This window comes from Orycteropus afer, unplaced genomic scaffold (assembly GCF_000298275.1).
Source record: "Orycteropus afer afer isolate SDZICR_OR568_19922 unplaced genomic scaffold, OryAfe1.0 scaffold00320, whole genome shotgun sequence".
NCBI lineage: Eukaryota > Metazoa > Chordata > Mammalia > Tubulidentata > Orycteropodidae > Orycteropus > Orycteropus afer.
The window spans coordinates 1323123-1339372 of NW_006921907.1; positions in this window are offsets into that span (position 1 = coordinate 1323123).

Consider the following 16250-nt stretch of genomic DNA (forward strand, 5'->3'; position numbering starts at 1 on the left):
CACAAAAAAATAATTTCAATATGTAATCAACATGAAAATTACTAATGAGGTATTTTGTCTTCTTGTCTGAATTATGTCTTCAAAAACTCGTGTTTATGTCACCCTTGCACTGCACATGAAGACAGCCATGTGTAATAGCTGCAAGTGGTGAGTGCCACCATATTGGACAGCACTACTCTAAATTTCTCTGAGGGGGATGTTAGGATTCAGATAAATCTGGTTTTGAATATCTATTCCATTACTTGTTTTCCTTGTGACCTTCAACAAGTTCTTACCTTGCACAGCTGTTACGAGACTTAAACTAGATGAGTTATGTGAAAGCACTTCTCTCCCAGCATCTGGCCCTTGGCAGGTGGTCAATGTGTGTTCGTTCTCTTCCCAACTTTTCAAATGAAGGTGGAAGGTGAGGTGGGAGAAAAGTAGATACATTAGCAGCAGGAAAACCTGGATGAGTCTCATGACTTTGAGCACAGAAGCAAAGACCAGAGGTTTGGAGAGATGGTAGAGGGGCTGAAGTGGGTGAACAGATGGAGGCCTGACGGACATCTTCCTATCAGTGCTACATGGTTCTTTGTGCTCCCAAGTTATTTGAAAACTTTCCGCAGATCCTCTCTGTGTTGATCCAAACCTTAAGCAATGTAACCTGTTCAGGGGAGGGCTATTAGGGATGATAAAAGACTCAAAATCATGCCCCCAGAAAGAATGGTTGAAAGAGCTGATTATATATATATATCCAAGAGACGGAGGGAGACAAGTAGGGAGGGGGAGGGAGGGGGAGAGGGAGAGAGGGTGAGATCCAGAGAAAGAGGGAGAGAGAGAAGGAGAGAGAGAGGGAGACAGAGAGAGAGATGACTAGGGAAAACATGATCTTTATCTTCAAATAAGCCAACATTAATTAAAGTTAAGAGGCAGAACTAATGTGGAAACTACAGGAAGGAAAAGTTCAGCTCAACAAGAAAGAATTTTTTAATAGAGATGTTTTGAAAATGGAATGGGTTGCCTTGTGAGGCAGTGAGCATTTTGTCACTTGATGGATACTGTGAGGAAGGATAAAATGAGGCAGGATGTATGAAACACTGTGGTAGACTATATGCCATTATTGTTAGCATTCTGAAAGGGTAAGTGCAATGCCCACTTAGTACAAGTATAATTGGACCAGAACTGTAAGTCTTTTTCAATTCTTTGAGTCTCTCAATCACTATGGTTTTTTTGGGGGGCTGTTGCCTGATTGTCCAAAATTAAATTCTATATTCTTCTTCAATTATATAACACACTAGAAACTTGAATATCTCTTCTCTGGCTCTGACTATACAAAGATTGATTTCCCAAAGATCAGAGTGAATTCATCTTCTTGTCTCAATGGATTTTCCAGTCCCAGCCACGTTGACATCAACTTCTCTTTCAGCTTTTCAGGCCCTGAAGGAAATGAAATGCTGTCCTGTTTTGGGGATTTGTGTGGCCCCCGGTCTCCATGAAGTTTCCCAGAACTTGCTTTCTGGGTGCCACTTTCTCCTGTTTTCTTCCTACTCCTGATCCCATATTCTCAGTTCCTATTCTTCAGCTTCAGGGGTTTTTGAGTTGTCTGATCTAGTCTCCCTTCTTTTCTCTTTCTCCCCACTCTTCCATGGCGATCTCACCTATTCTCTAGGCCCCACAGTTAATTCCCATGTATTTTCCCTCCAGCCCAGATTTCCCCCCTGTGCTGCCTATCCGATGTCCTCACTTAGATATGTCACAGTCTTCTCTAATCCAATAAGCCATACCTGAACTCATTGTTCCCCAAACCTGCTCACCTCTTCCAGCTGCTCAGTTGATGAAAGGCACCATCATCCATTTCCTTGTCCCAGTCAGCGACCTGGCAGTCATTCCTGGATTCCTTCTTCTCACCTCCCACAGGATCCATTGAGAGGAACTATGAGTTTGAGCCTGTCTACATTTCTGCTCTTCATTACCATGTTATACCAGATGTCCTCATCTCTTACCCGGGCTACTCTTGTCTTCTTAACATCATGGCACACACCATTTTCCTCAGAGCCCTAACATTTTATAGAGGAATCTCAGACACTATTGTAGGGCTGAGGGAAAGCCAAGTAGTCATGTCCCCAGATTCCAGGTCCTTGCTTCAACCAAAGAAGCTCTCCTTTGGTCTGTTTCATACACCAAGATCCTGTTTAAAATTTGACTTTAAAGAGAGTTCTGATGTGTAAAAAATATTAGCAGGAAAAGCACTCTTTTGATAGCTTTCAAGCATAAGCTTTTCTCTTCCATGCCATATTCCCAGAAAGATACCAAAAAGATATTTCTAAAGTAAAAATCTAATCATGTCATATTCAAGTTGAAAACATGTCCTTGAATTCCCATTGTTGAGAATCTAAAGGACAGTTTTTATACCAGGACTTTTATGATCTAGTCTCATTTCCTGTACCTTGTACACAACTATCTGAGTGCTCTGAATAATTTACTTATCTCTCTTCCCTTTTCTACCATGAGCAGGGACACATGGGTGTTTCAGTTGTATTTATATGTCCATTTACTAGACAGGACTAGCCTTCAGTAGGTGGTCAGTAAAACTTATTAGATCTCAGAGTGAAACCATGTGGTTGGTTTGATGCTAAGTCCCTTTGTGGGAAGCTATATGTGACAATTTTCTGTAAATTTTCCATTTAGAAATGGAATATATAGCAACCAGCAGGCATGCTGATGACTCAATATGATTTTATAAATTCTTTTTTTTTTTTCTTCTGTGAAACTAACATAGTCAAATAAGCTTCTGTCTGGTTTCTCTAGATTTGATTTTCAGATAATATCATTTAGTACCCAACTCATGATGATAGAAAATACCATTTGTTCTGAACTTTGTTCCCATGAGGTCTTTTTACTTCCATTATCTTACTTGATATTTACAATAATCCTATGGTTTGGCATGGCAGAGATTACAATTCCCATTTTATGGAATATGGAACCAGATGCTCAGATGTCAATGATTTGCCCAAAGTCACACAGCTGGTATAGTGTACCTAGGTATTGAAATCTCCTTATTTCAAGGCCAGTTAATTACTCCTATCTATTTGAAGTTCTCAATGTCACTAAAGGAGCACCCTCCCATTTCCTTTAACATGATAGAAAAAATAGGTCACTGGGGTCAGAAACAAATCCTGTTGACATACCTGGCTGACACTTGGTCATCTGGAGAATGGGTTTTTCCATTGCTTTGTTTACTTGCTCCTCATTCCTTACCCTAAGGCCTTCCTTTGTCGGGCTGCCAAGCCTCTGCAATGGTCACCACAATTTGTTGACAAATAACAAAGATGCTCCTTGTCTTGCTGTCAATTTTACATCCTCTGGGTTTGCCAAGTGAGCTGGCATGCCAGGAAGAGCTTTGTTGTGGTCTCTGACTCACTGTGCTCACTCGCCTGCCGCTCCCTGGGTGCAGCCTTTTTACACTCTGCCAGTTACACAATAACAGAACATCTCTGGATGAATCGGCAAAGGATGAAAAAAAAAAAAAAAAAACCCTAACAAAACAGACCAAGGATTCAGCAACTGCTAAACGAAGCAACAGGAATATTACCATAGGAGAGTTACTCTAATCTCATCTGCAAATTGCTTCTGTCATCATCCAAAGATTTATTGGAGGCATTCACTAGTGGAGGGAATCCTTTTCTCCTAGGTGGTTCAGTTGACAAGGACTTGGAATGTTCTGTGGAATAAGGGACGTAAGTCAGAGAAAGGGCCCCTGTCACTTACTCAAAAGTAGCTCAGCTCAGTTCAAGCCCTGTTGATAAGAGGCTCTGTTCACACGGCTTGCTCAGAGATTATCCCATGTGCTTGGTTTAGGTCCTTCTCCTCAACAGGACCTGGGGAGAGTCTCTCTTTTTTTGGAGGAGGAGAGGGTAAAGGAGAGTTGTTAAGACAGCACAAGATTATTTGCAAACCGAACTTCTAGTAAGAAATGAAGTGCACTCAATTTCCCAATAAATAATGTATTTGTAATAAATGATATGTTAAATATAGGTGTGACTATAGTTTATTTCAATTACCAATGTTAATCTCCACTCTATCTTCAAAAAGTCACTGGTAAAACTCAGCCTGGAGAGGTAAAGGGAATTAGTGTTGGAATCAGTACTCCCCCTTTTCATCATCACCTGTTTCATGAATTCATTTACCAGACATTGACTGGGGGCCTGCCATGTGCCATGCTCTGTCCTAGAGGCCTGGGACTTCAGTGATAAATAAGACAGCATCTTTGTCCTCAAGAAGCTTCTGGTTTAGTAAGACAGATAGACCTAGGAGCAAATAATTGTAATATAATGGACTAAATGCAGTTTGAAATGCCCACAGGGTGCTATGGGAGAAGAGAGAAAAATGTCCTAAGTCAGAGAATCAGGGGATGTTTCTTGGAGGAAATGATGATGCTTAAAATAAATCTTAAGTAGAACTGCCCTTTGATTTGTGCAAGATGGCCCCTGCCCTGGGCCCTGAGCCATATATAGAGAGCCCTGCTTCAGCTGCATCCCTGGCCACAGATGAAAGAGACAGCGAGTCCAAAAGAAAGTGCCCACCCCCACTCAGCCCTTGCATCTGCATCCTTCCAACACTTCTGCACCCTGTTCTGAGTACTCTAAATACTGAATGTGCTTAGAGCTCGCTTCTAGGTCCTGCATGGGCCTCTTTCTCCAGTCCATCTTCCTTCCACTGCTGAGAGTGAACTCCTAAGCATCAAAAATGGGCAGTGAGGGGAGTGTGGACAGCATTTGGAAGTATGGACTGGGATGACCACTCACATGCATGAGAGGTTCCACACAGTGCAAGACAGAGGTGGTGCTGGGATGAGAAGCAGGCAGGTAGGAGTTGGGGCAGGGATCTGTTTTCCTTGAGTCTCCTAGTTCTCAGGTGGATCGCTGAGGAGTCTAACGTTGAAGGTCTTCCAGATTGTTGAAAGTATGTTTTTCAACGTAGGAGGATAGAGCATTTTATTAACAAGTGTCTAGCTTGACTTATAACTTTTCAATAGTTGAGACATCTGCTATTAGGACCTGCATAAGTACTCTTGTCTCAGGCCCTACCAATATTAGTATGGTATTGCCAGTCTGAACATTGAATGAGGTTTTTGGGGATGAATGAGATCCTTAGCCTCAAAGGTCTCTGTTTATTGGGAACACAGGCAAGTGAACATTCACAGTGTTACGCATAGTCATAGTGTTACAGATGCTGAAGGAGTTGTCTGTCCGCCAGGTATATATATATAGAGAGAGATCTGTTCTACTGGAGTGATGGAAAGTAGGTTAGAAAAGCATTATGGAGGTCATTTTGACCTGAGCCTTGGATAATTAGCTGAGTCTGGAATACAACAAATGAGAGTGAAGGAAGGAGTTTCAGACAGAAGAAACAGAAACTTAATAAAGTATGGCACTTTAGACAAAAATAAATGGTCCAAAGCAGTAGGAGCCTAGAATATGAGTAGCGTGCAGTGGAAAGAAGGCTGGGCCTGGATCATCAGAGGTATAAGCCAAGCTAATGAGGGTCTTATCCTACAGGCCATTAGGGCCCCTCCATGGTTCTAAATAGGAGAGTGAGATGATGAGACTTCCATTTTATAAAGATCCCTCTGACAAACGGGTAGAGAGCAGATTTCACTGTCTGTGGTCCAGGCTTGATTCTCACTCTCTGCTCAAAGATGCTCAAAGTCTACCCTTTCAAGTGCATTGCTTTCATCCACTAGACTTCCATTGTACCAGCTCAGTGGTTTCTATCCCAGCTATTCATTAGAATCACTTGGGGAACATTTTTGAAACACCAGTGCCCAGACCTTGCCTCAGACTAATTAAATTAAAATCTTTTTATCTGTAGTTTTTGGAGAGCAGCCCTGGTGGCACTGTGGTTAAGCCTTTGGCTGCTAACCGAAAGGTTGGCAGTTCAAACCCACCAACTTTGGAAGCATCCCTAGGTGGTTGTGATGCGCACTGAAGACTGATAACCACTGTGAACTATTTCTATTTTCCACCACACAGGTTGATGGGAACTAATTATATTAGGAGCTGAACACCAATCCTCACCCCATCCTACTAGGGAAATTCTTCCTTCCCTGTATTTTTTACTTTAGGATTGGTGGGATATCATACATATCCCTGATTATTGGAGAGAAAATAACTTCTCTTTTGAGTGTTACTAGGGAAACCCTCTCTCCTGATCTAGACTTTCCTTGCCTCCTATCTCCCACTTGCAAATGTGTCCCTGGGCTACAGAAGCTGGGACTGAAAATTGCTTACTTGGTACCCTTTTGGGCTTTTGCACTTTAACTGTTTCAAGACTATTTAAAGACAGGTTCCCTTCAAGACTGGTTGCCTCAGTTCTCAAAGGAGTGCTTTGCCCTTTGGGCTTCATGAAGGTCTTTGTGTGCCAAAGCCCATGGAAACACCGTGGTGGCAAACTCCCTTCCACCTACCTGCACAGGAGGTGAGTAATGCAGGGGACTGGCTGCAGGGGAGTGTTACAGTCCTATCTAAACTGAGCTGGAGCTCAAAGAAGAGGCTGTCCCCTTCCTGCTGTGCCCAAGGTCAGGGCACTGTGGGCATGACTTCTCTGTCAGAATGCTCCCATGGACACTATGGCTCTCTGTAAGATAGGCTTGGATCGTCATTGCCTTGGGATCCTAGGTAGTGGGAGATAGCTCTTTCCCAGAGAAACTGGCTGTGCTGTTCTACCTTTTAGAATAAATAAGAATTACAGAGAGTAGGCAGGGGAGCCAGAGTTGGGAGAATGTGAAAGCAGGAGCCAAGTTCCTACATGTAACATTTCGTATATATTAAACAAAACAAAACGAAAACCCAGTTGCCCTTGAGTCCATTCTGGCTCATGGTGACCCCATGTGTTGCAGGGTAGAACTGAGCTCCACAGGGTTTTCACTGTGGCCTTTTGAAAGCAGATCGCCGCCCTTTCTTCTGAGGTGCTCTTGGATGGATTCGAACTGCCAACTTTGCGTTTAACTTTTGTGACACCTAGTGACACCAGTGCAGCTCTGGTGGCACCGTGCCTAAAGCATTTGACTGCTAACCAGAAAGTTGGTGGTTCAAACTGACCAGCTGCTCCATGGAAGGAAGGTGGGACAATCTACTTCCACTTCCATAAAGAGGGTTGCTATTGGAATCGACGTGACAGTAGTGAGTTTTTTGTGACTCCTTGGCATATACTAGAAAGGTGCTGACTTGTGAAGGGAATGAATGATTGGAAGACGTATCTAAGGAACTGGGCCACCCCAAACAGTTGGCTGTCCCAATGCTGGTATCTGCTTCCCCTTCCTGGTCCCCAAGGATACTGCCCAGTAAAGGGCCAGGTTAGCAGTCCCCATGTAGCTGGAGCAATAGAGACCTCTACCAGATCAAAGTTCAAATGAAGGGCTTAGTTGGGTAACCTGGACAGTCTCCTCCAACTTCAAGATTCTAGATCCTCTGAGTGCACTTGCAGGGAACGCTTTTAACCTCCTTTAACCCAAGGAGGCTGTGCCATTTGCTTTTGTCTAGTTTTGTCAACAGTCTCCACATCCTTGTGTCTTCCCTCCACCCTGCTGAATTTGCTTTCTCTGTAATGGTGATGAGTTACTTTCTTGTTTTCATTTTATTTTAAAACAACATACACTTTTTCTGATTATGAAATAGTAAATACTGAATATGAGAAATTTGGTGGGAAACAGAGTATAAAGAAGTAAATAAAAATTAAGTTCACAGATAATTCCACAACAAACATTTTCTTCCAGTCATTTTTTCTATCTACATATATGTATATACTAAAACAAAACAAAAATTATGTAAAATGACATATTCTGTCTTTTAAACTTAATATGGGAGCTCTGGTAGCATAGTGGCTAAGACACTTGCCTGCTAACCAGACGGCTGGCGGTTCAAACCCACCAGCCACTCCTCGGAAGGAAGGTTGGGCAATCCTACTTCTGTAGTGATACTGCCTCGGAAACCCAAGGAGGGGTCGCTATGAGTCGGGTTTGACTCGACAGCACATAACAACAACAACAAACTTAATGTATCATATTTTAAGGAGCTCCAGTGGCACAGTGGTTAAGACATCTGGTTGCTAACCAAAAGGCTGGTGTTTGAACCTGGCAACTGCTCTGTGGGAGAAAGACGAGGCAGTCTGCTTCTGTAAGGATTTACACTCTACGGGACAGTTCTATTCTGTCCTATAGGGTCGCTATGAGTTGGAACTGACTCGATGGCAGTAGGTTTAGTTTCTTGGTTATGCCATATTTTATTCCATGTCATCCATTATTTCTGAAATGATTAAAATACACTCATTACATCACAATGCATGTTCACTGTGGAAAAATAGAAAAATGATAAAAAATAAAATAAAAATTGCTTGTAATCTTAACAGCAAGTGAAAATCACCATTAGTCTTTTGAGGTCTATTCTTCGGAGTTCCTGGGTGGTGTAAATGGTTAATGGCCTTGGATGCTGAATGAAAAGCTGGAGCTTCAGGTCCACCCAGAGTTGTGTCATAAGAAGGGCCTGGTGACCCACTCCTGGAAAGCAGACATTGAAAACCCCACGGAGCACAGTTCTATTCTGGCACATGTAGGGTCATCATCAGTTGGAATGGACTTGATGTTAGTTATCCTTTTATTCTTACATATTTATTTCTATGAGCAGTTGAGCCTGTGTATACACACAAACACACTTTTTGTATTAAAGTAATAAATGCACATGGGAAAAATGTAAGCACTACAGAACAGTATAAAAGGAGGAGTGTCCCTATCCACTCTCCTGACCCACGTTCCCATCTATGTAATAAACTACTGCTTCCAGTGTCGTTGGCATTCTTTGAAGAGATATTTATACATCTGAAAGCATATTATCTATAGCTGTATGTCTTTATTTTCACAAATGATAAAATATTCTCCATACTGTACTCTACCTTGATTTTTCCACTAAATAAAAAAGATATGTGCTGATCTCAGAAAGCTTTCTGAGATCAACACATACAGATATGTCTCATTTTTTGTGAATATCTGTATCTCTAAACTCACTGCCATCAAGTTGGTTTTTATACATTTCACACGTGCGCCACTAACCTAGGGATTGCTTTGAAAATAATGTTTCCTAATTTTCTTTTTCCCCCACTCAGTAATACATCATGATCATTTTTCCTATAAATATGTCTACTTCTATAGTGTCTTTTAAGGGCTTCTGATGGTATAGCAGTTAAGCCATTTGGCTGCTAACCAAAAGGTCAGAGGTTCAAACCCACCAGCAACTCTCTGTAAGAAAGATGAGGCTATCTGCTTCCATAAAGATTTACAGCCTTGGAAACCCAATGGGGGTTGCTGTGAGTTGGAATTTACCGGATGGCAGTGAGTTTGGTTTGGTTTTATAAGTATCTTTTAAATGATTACATTTTTAAATGTCTAATGTCTCATTAGACAAACATACCAAAAACTTATTTGATAAAAATCCTATTGTTGGACATTTAGATATTCTTCCATTCTCTTCCTCCTCTTTCTCTCCCTCCCTCCCTCCATAACTTCCTTCCTATTATTATCAATAGTGAGATAACAATCGTGAAGTTAAATCTTTATATTAATCTGTAATTATTCCAACAAGTTAAATTTCTGGAAGTAGAATTATCAGGTCAAAAATATTTTAAATGTAAAATATACAAATAGCCTAATTGCATTTGTTTGCAGTTAAGGATCTGTGATCAACACCGGTTGAAGCAGCAGTCAAGAAATCAATCGTCAAACTGTGCTGGGCAGTCTGCAAAAGACCTCTTAAAAATGTTAAGAAGCAAAGATGTCACTTCAAAGACTATGGTTTGCCTAGCCCAAGCCATGATATTTTCAATTGCCTCATATGCATGTGAATGAACAATGAATAAGGAAGACCAAAGAAGAGCTGATGGCTTTGAACTGTGGTTTTAGGGAAGAATACTGAAAATACCATGGGACTGCCAGAAGAACGGAAAAAATCTGTCCTGGAAGAAGTGCAGCCAGAATACTCATTAGATGTGAGGGTGGCCAGACTTTGTCTCACCTACTTTGGTCATGTTAGAAGGGACCATTCTCTTGAGAAGGATACCATGCTTGGTAAAGTAGAGGGTCAGTGAAAAAGGGGAAGTTCCTTAAAGAGATGGATTGACACAGTGACTGCAACAATGAGCTCAAACATAGCAGGGATTGTGAGGATGGCACATGCCAAAGAGGCAGGGAGGCCACATCTTCTGACCTCCTCTAACCCCACAAGAGGAAGACAGAATCGCCATCAGTAGCCCAAGGCCTATCCCTGCAAGGCCAGACATGCTGCCTCCCTCCAGCCCTTTCACCAACCTGACACCATTCGTTCCTCCCACAGCACCCACCCCCTCTCTGCTGGGTTTGATAATTCACTGCAGTGGCCACTCAGAACTCACAGATTATGGGGTTTATTAGGGAAGCACCAGACTACAATTCAAGTTCAGAAATGCACACAGTCTTTTGCAGTCGGCTGTCTCACTCAGCAGCCGGCACTCTCAGTAGCGCATCGCTCTCTCAGTAATGCACGTCTCTCATGTCTCTCTCTCAGCAGCATGTGTCTCTCATGTCTCTCAAGAGCACATTTCTCTCAGCAGCACATCTTTCTCAACCAGCAGTCAGAGAGAGATAGAGAGAGAGAGAGAGAGAGAGAGAGAGTACTTCCCAGAAGATTGCTTCATGCCACTCACAACAGAAATATCCCAGGTGGATAACTTTAACAATCAGGAGCTACTCAGGTGCTCATGGCAAATTCCACCATGGAGTTTACAAAGACTTATGGCTAGAAAAGCCACACTATGTAATTTACTACACCGCAGCACAGGACCGGGCAATGTTTAGTTCTGTCACACATAAGGTTGCTATGACCTGGAGCCTCCTCAATGGTACATAACAACAATAACAATAGTTGCATTTGAGAAAAATCATACCAATGTAAACCTCTACCAACCCAAACCAAACCCATGGCCATCAAGTGGATTCTGACTCATACTGACTCTATAAGGCAGAGTAGAACTGCCTTATAGGGCTTTCATGGCTATAAATCTTTATGAAAGCAGACTGCCTCATCTTTCTCCCATAGAGCGGCTGGTGGGTTCAAACTGCTGGACTTTTGGTTAGCAGCCAAATGCTTTAACCACTACACCACCAGAGCTCTTAAACTTCCACCATTGGTATTTAATCATGCCCATTTCTTTACATCCCCAAGTAAAGTAACACTTTCCAATTTTATAGTGATAATCACAGTGTTTTAACTGCATTTATTTAATTATTAATGATAAATCTTTTTCTTGTGTTTATTAGATATTTTGTATTTCTTCTTTTGGACTTGCTAGTTCATCTCCAACATCCATGTAGAAATGTTGAGATTTAATTTCCTAATGATTTGTAAGATCTATGTTTGATAGATAATTAATGTTATGTTATATATATTATTATATTATGGATATTTTATCCTAGGCCATCAATTACCTTTTAGTTTTGTGATGGTTTCAAATGTACAGAAGTTTAAAATATAAAAATTTAATCCTGTATGGTTATGTTTTGAGTGTCATGTTTAGGAAGGCCATCCTCCTCTAAGATCATATACAGATTAATATGTCTTATTCATATTTAAACCTTTGTCTATTACTTGTGTACATGTTCTCAATTTATTAGTTAAACAGTATCTTTTATTTATGTTTTTACATTTCAGATTTGAAATGCAACATGATGACGATGTTCTAAAGTGAACTTGAATTTGTTTTTGAATTCTATTGCTGTCTATTGATCTACTTACTATTTCTACACCATTACCACACAGTTTTTGTCCCACTTGAGTACAATTGGGAGCTCTGGTGGGATAACGCCTAAGGCTTTTTTTGACTGCTTACCAGAAGTTTGGTGGTTCAAACCCACCAACCGCTCCTCAGGAGGAAGACTGGGAAATTTACTTCTGTAGAGATACCACCTTGGAAACCAAGGAGGGGTTGGTATAGTCACATCCGACTCGATGGCAGTGAGTAGAGAGCAATTGAGCATCTTATTGGACAAGTTCCCCTCTCAGTTCTTTTCTGTGTGGAGCTCTGTGGTAGTTCAGTTTGTGTGTCAACTTGGCTGGCCTTGGTTGAGTGACTGAGCAGCTGGATGTAGTATTCCCCATGATGAGACTGGTAGTCAACTCCATGGTGGAATCTACTGTGAGCAGCTGAGTGGCTGCCCTAGGGATGTGGTCTGCTTCCTGTATATAAGGAGAAGTCTTGGAGAATGGTCTCCAGCATATAGCACACTTGGACCCAGCATGTAGCCATGTCATTGTTCAGCAGCCTGCCATGCTCTGCTGACCTTGGGACTTAACAATGGACTTGAATTAATGGCCTGCCATGTGATTTGGTAACATCAGGACTGTGCCATTTTATTTGTCTGGGCTTGTTAGCCTCAGCAGCCAGTAGCTGCCTGAGTGAAGAGATGCCTCTAATTTCAGTGGGCTGGGAGCAGGAAGCAGAGCTGAAGCCCAAGGTTGAGGGGCTTTCACACAGCCCCTAGAGCCTGGCACTTTGAACTCGGACTTAAAGCCTCCAAACTGTTAGAGAATAAATTCCTGTTTGTTAAAGCCATCCCATTTGTGGTATTTCTGTTAGAGCGGTACTAGGTAACCAGAACAAGCTCCAAGAGTTAAAATTATAACCAGTGAGTAGAAGCTACAGGAAGATGTTGTTGTTGTTATGTGCTGTTGAGTCGGACCTGACTCATAGCAACCCCTCCTTGGGTTTCCGAGGCAGTATTACTACTGAAGTAGGTTGCCCCAACTTCCTTCCAAGGAGTGGCTGATGGGTTTGAACCGCCAGCCTTCTGGTTAGCAGTCAAGTGCCTTAGGCACTACACCACCAGAGCTCCCACAGGAAGATACCTTTGGCTCATTATACTCCATTTGCCTTTGAGTAGGTTCCGACTCATGGCAACCATGTGTGTGTCAGAGGACACTTGTGCTCCATAGGATTTTCAATGGCTGTGATCTTTTGGAAGAAGATTGTTAGACCTTTCTTCTGAGGTACATCTGGTTGGACTCAGACCATCTACTTTCTGGTTAATAGCTAAGCAGTTAAGAACTTAATAACTGCTATTGAAAGAGAAAGACAAAATTGTAAAGAGGAAGCTAGGTGAGGAGGTTATTAATAATTTAAAGAACTATTAAAGACGTCTAGGCACCAAACTGTGACTTTCTTCTTGAATAATTAAAACCATTGAATGAAATTTGAATAGGGAATGATGTTTTCACTTTGAAAATAAATATTATGCAATTTAGATGTTCTGCCTAGAGTTGTCTCTGGAACTGCTGGTAATATCTGTCCCTCATCTTGGGAGACTCGGTACCTCATAGAGTAATTGTGAACGTTAATGATGACTAATTGCTTATGGAACCTTCTGGCACATTCCTAGCCTTCAGTGTATGGTAGTTATGAAAGATGAATAGGTTAATTCAGCAGGACATGATCTCCCCTTCCCTAGGGTTTTGCAAGATGAGGATGGACAGTGATGTGAGAGGAGTCTCTTAGGGGAGATTTTATTCTATTCTGATGTGAACAAGGATCACCTGGCATCTTGTCACAATCATGGTTTCTATTTCAGTAAGTTGGGGTGGGTCCTGAGATTCTGAATTTCTAACAAGCTCCCAGATGATGCTGAAGCTCCTGGTCCATGGGCCACATTTTAGTAACATGATTTTAGGGAACATTCCAGAGTTATATGTGAGTTAGATGGTAAAAGACCCCTTTCAGCCTCCAGATTCTTTGAATCTCTGCCTGGACAGATCTTTCATAATTCCATATACTGGAACCCTACCAGAGAAAGGTGGTGGTAGTACAGATTGAAAAATTATATTGCAACTATTTTTATAGGCAGTACTTGTGTTACAAAATACATTTTCCTCCTACCTTTATCGGAACTCTAGCCACCCCGTTCCTTTCTTTAGAGGCACTCATTGTTACCAGGTTCTTTGTACCTTTCCAGAGGTGATCCATGCATGTACAAACACATCTTTTCTTTTCTCTACTTTTTATACATGCTTTTTCCCATCTAAAAATGTATGTTACAAATCAGTTTATATTAGTACAAGTGGAGCTTCTGCAACTTTTAAACTTGCTGCCTATGGATATGTAATAATTTAATTGAACAGTCCCCTGTGATGAGCATTTGGATGGTTTCCAAAATTTTGCTAGTGCAAACAATGTTACAGTGACTATATCTGAATACATCTCACTTCAAACGAGTTGAATCCATTCTCAGGAGTGGAATTTCTGGATCAAAGGACATGTGTACGCGAACTTTTGATGGATGGTGCCACATGCTCTGCATGGGTGTTTGGGCAATCTACAGTACATCAGCCGGTGCGGGATGGATGCCTTCTTTCCCACACTCTGGCCCACACAATGTTACTAAGGATTTTTATCCTTGCCAACATGATTGGTGATAAATGATATTTCACTGTGGTTTTAATTTGCATTTCCCATATGGAATGATATAAAGTCAGCTTATCAATTGCTCAAGAGCCATTTACATTTCCTGTCCAAGAACCCTCTGTTCATATTGCTTTTGGTGGATTTGCCAGAGTTCTTTATAAACTTGTCATTTATCTGTAAGATGGTTGCTACCATTTTCCCCACATTGATTTTCTTCTGACTTAGAAAGTCAGATTTTATCACAAAAAAAGACCAGGTTTGCCGGTCTGATAGAGCCTGCTGAGACCCCTGAGACTATAGCCCATAGTTACCCTTCAGGCCTGGAACTGAACTCACTACTGTGGTTTCCAGCCTAACAACAGACAGGTGTATGGAGTGAACATTGACATCAGGTAGACACACTCCTTGGAGTGAGCAATTGTGGGAGAACATGAGGGCAGTGTTTGCACAGGGAGACAGCTGTGGAGTGGGGGCAACAGTGTGTGGGAGGGAAGGACACTGGAAGAGGTAACTACAGGGAGGAAATGGGAAGAGAGCTGTTACATTATGGGAAATTGTCATCAATGTCATGAAACGAAATGTGTATGAACTGCTGTATAGAAAATGAATTTGCTGTATAAACTTTCACACAAATCACAATAAAAAAATTTAAAAAAGCTTAGATTTTAATAATTTTTATGTAGTCTCATTTATCTATTTTGTTATGTATCTTGTTATAATGAGAATGACCCCTCAATGCTTTGAAACTGTAAAGAACAATTCTCCTGTGTTTACTTCTAGTATTTTAACTTTTATTCTTTCATGTTTAAATCTTTGATTTATGTAGAATTTACCTTCATGTAAAATGCAAGGCCTAGTCCTAACTTTATTTTTCTTTCCAGATGGTTACGCAGTTGTCAGAAGGTTACTTATTGAATAACCTTTCTCCTCCCTCACAGATTGAACATGTCACCTGTTCCTATGTACACTATTTTTTCTCAAATAATCCAGGCCTTCTATGTTCGTTGCCAACTGTTCCCTTCCCTTGGGAGGTATAAGTGCAGCTATGCCAATTTTTTTTTAACATGTTGCTGTATAAAAAACAAAACAGAACATAATGTGTTTACAAAAATACCTGGGGTGGGGGTGGGGATGGGGAGGGAGCAATTGACAACTAAATGTAGAAGGTGTGTGTTATTTGTGAAAAAATGTGGTTTATTCTAATACATATTTTCATCTATTTCTGAACTTTCTAGTCTGTTCCATTGCATCCTATTCTAATTTTTAAGGTTTAAATAGCATTACATACCAATAGGGCTAGTCTGTACTCATTACTTTTTGTTTTTATTTCAAGAATTTTTAAAATATTATTATTCTTACTTATTTCCTATTAAGACTTTAGAATATGATTATCTGGTTGAAAAAAATCCCACTGCTATATTTATTGGAAGTGTGTTAAATTTATAGATTGGTTTGAAGAGAACTGATGATTTTGTATTATTGTGTATTCTTATCAAAGAACATGGTAGACTTCCATTTTTTTTTGTCTGAGTAGCATTTTAAAGTTGTACTAGAACTCTGTAGATCTATTCTGAGTCTTTTATCTCTTTCTATTATACATGGGATTTTTCCTTTTATTATATCTTCTAATTGCCTCTTGTTTGCATAATACAAAGGCTATTGACATTAGTATATTAATTTTGTCTCCAATAACCTTAATGAATTTTCTTTTTTTAAATTTTTTTATTTTTTTATTTTATTAGGATTTGGGCGAAGATTTACAGAGTAAATTCACTTTTCATACAGCAGTTCACATA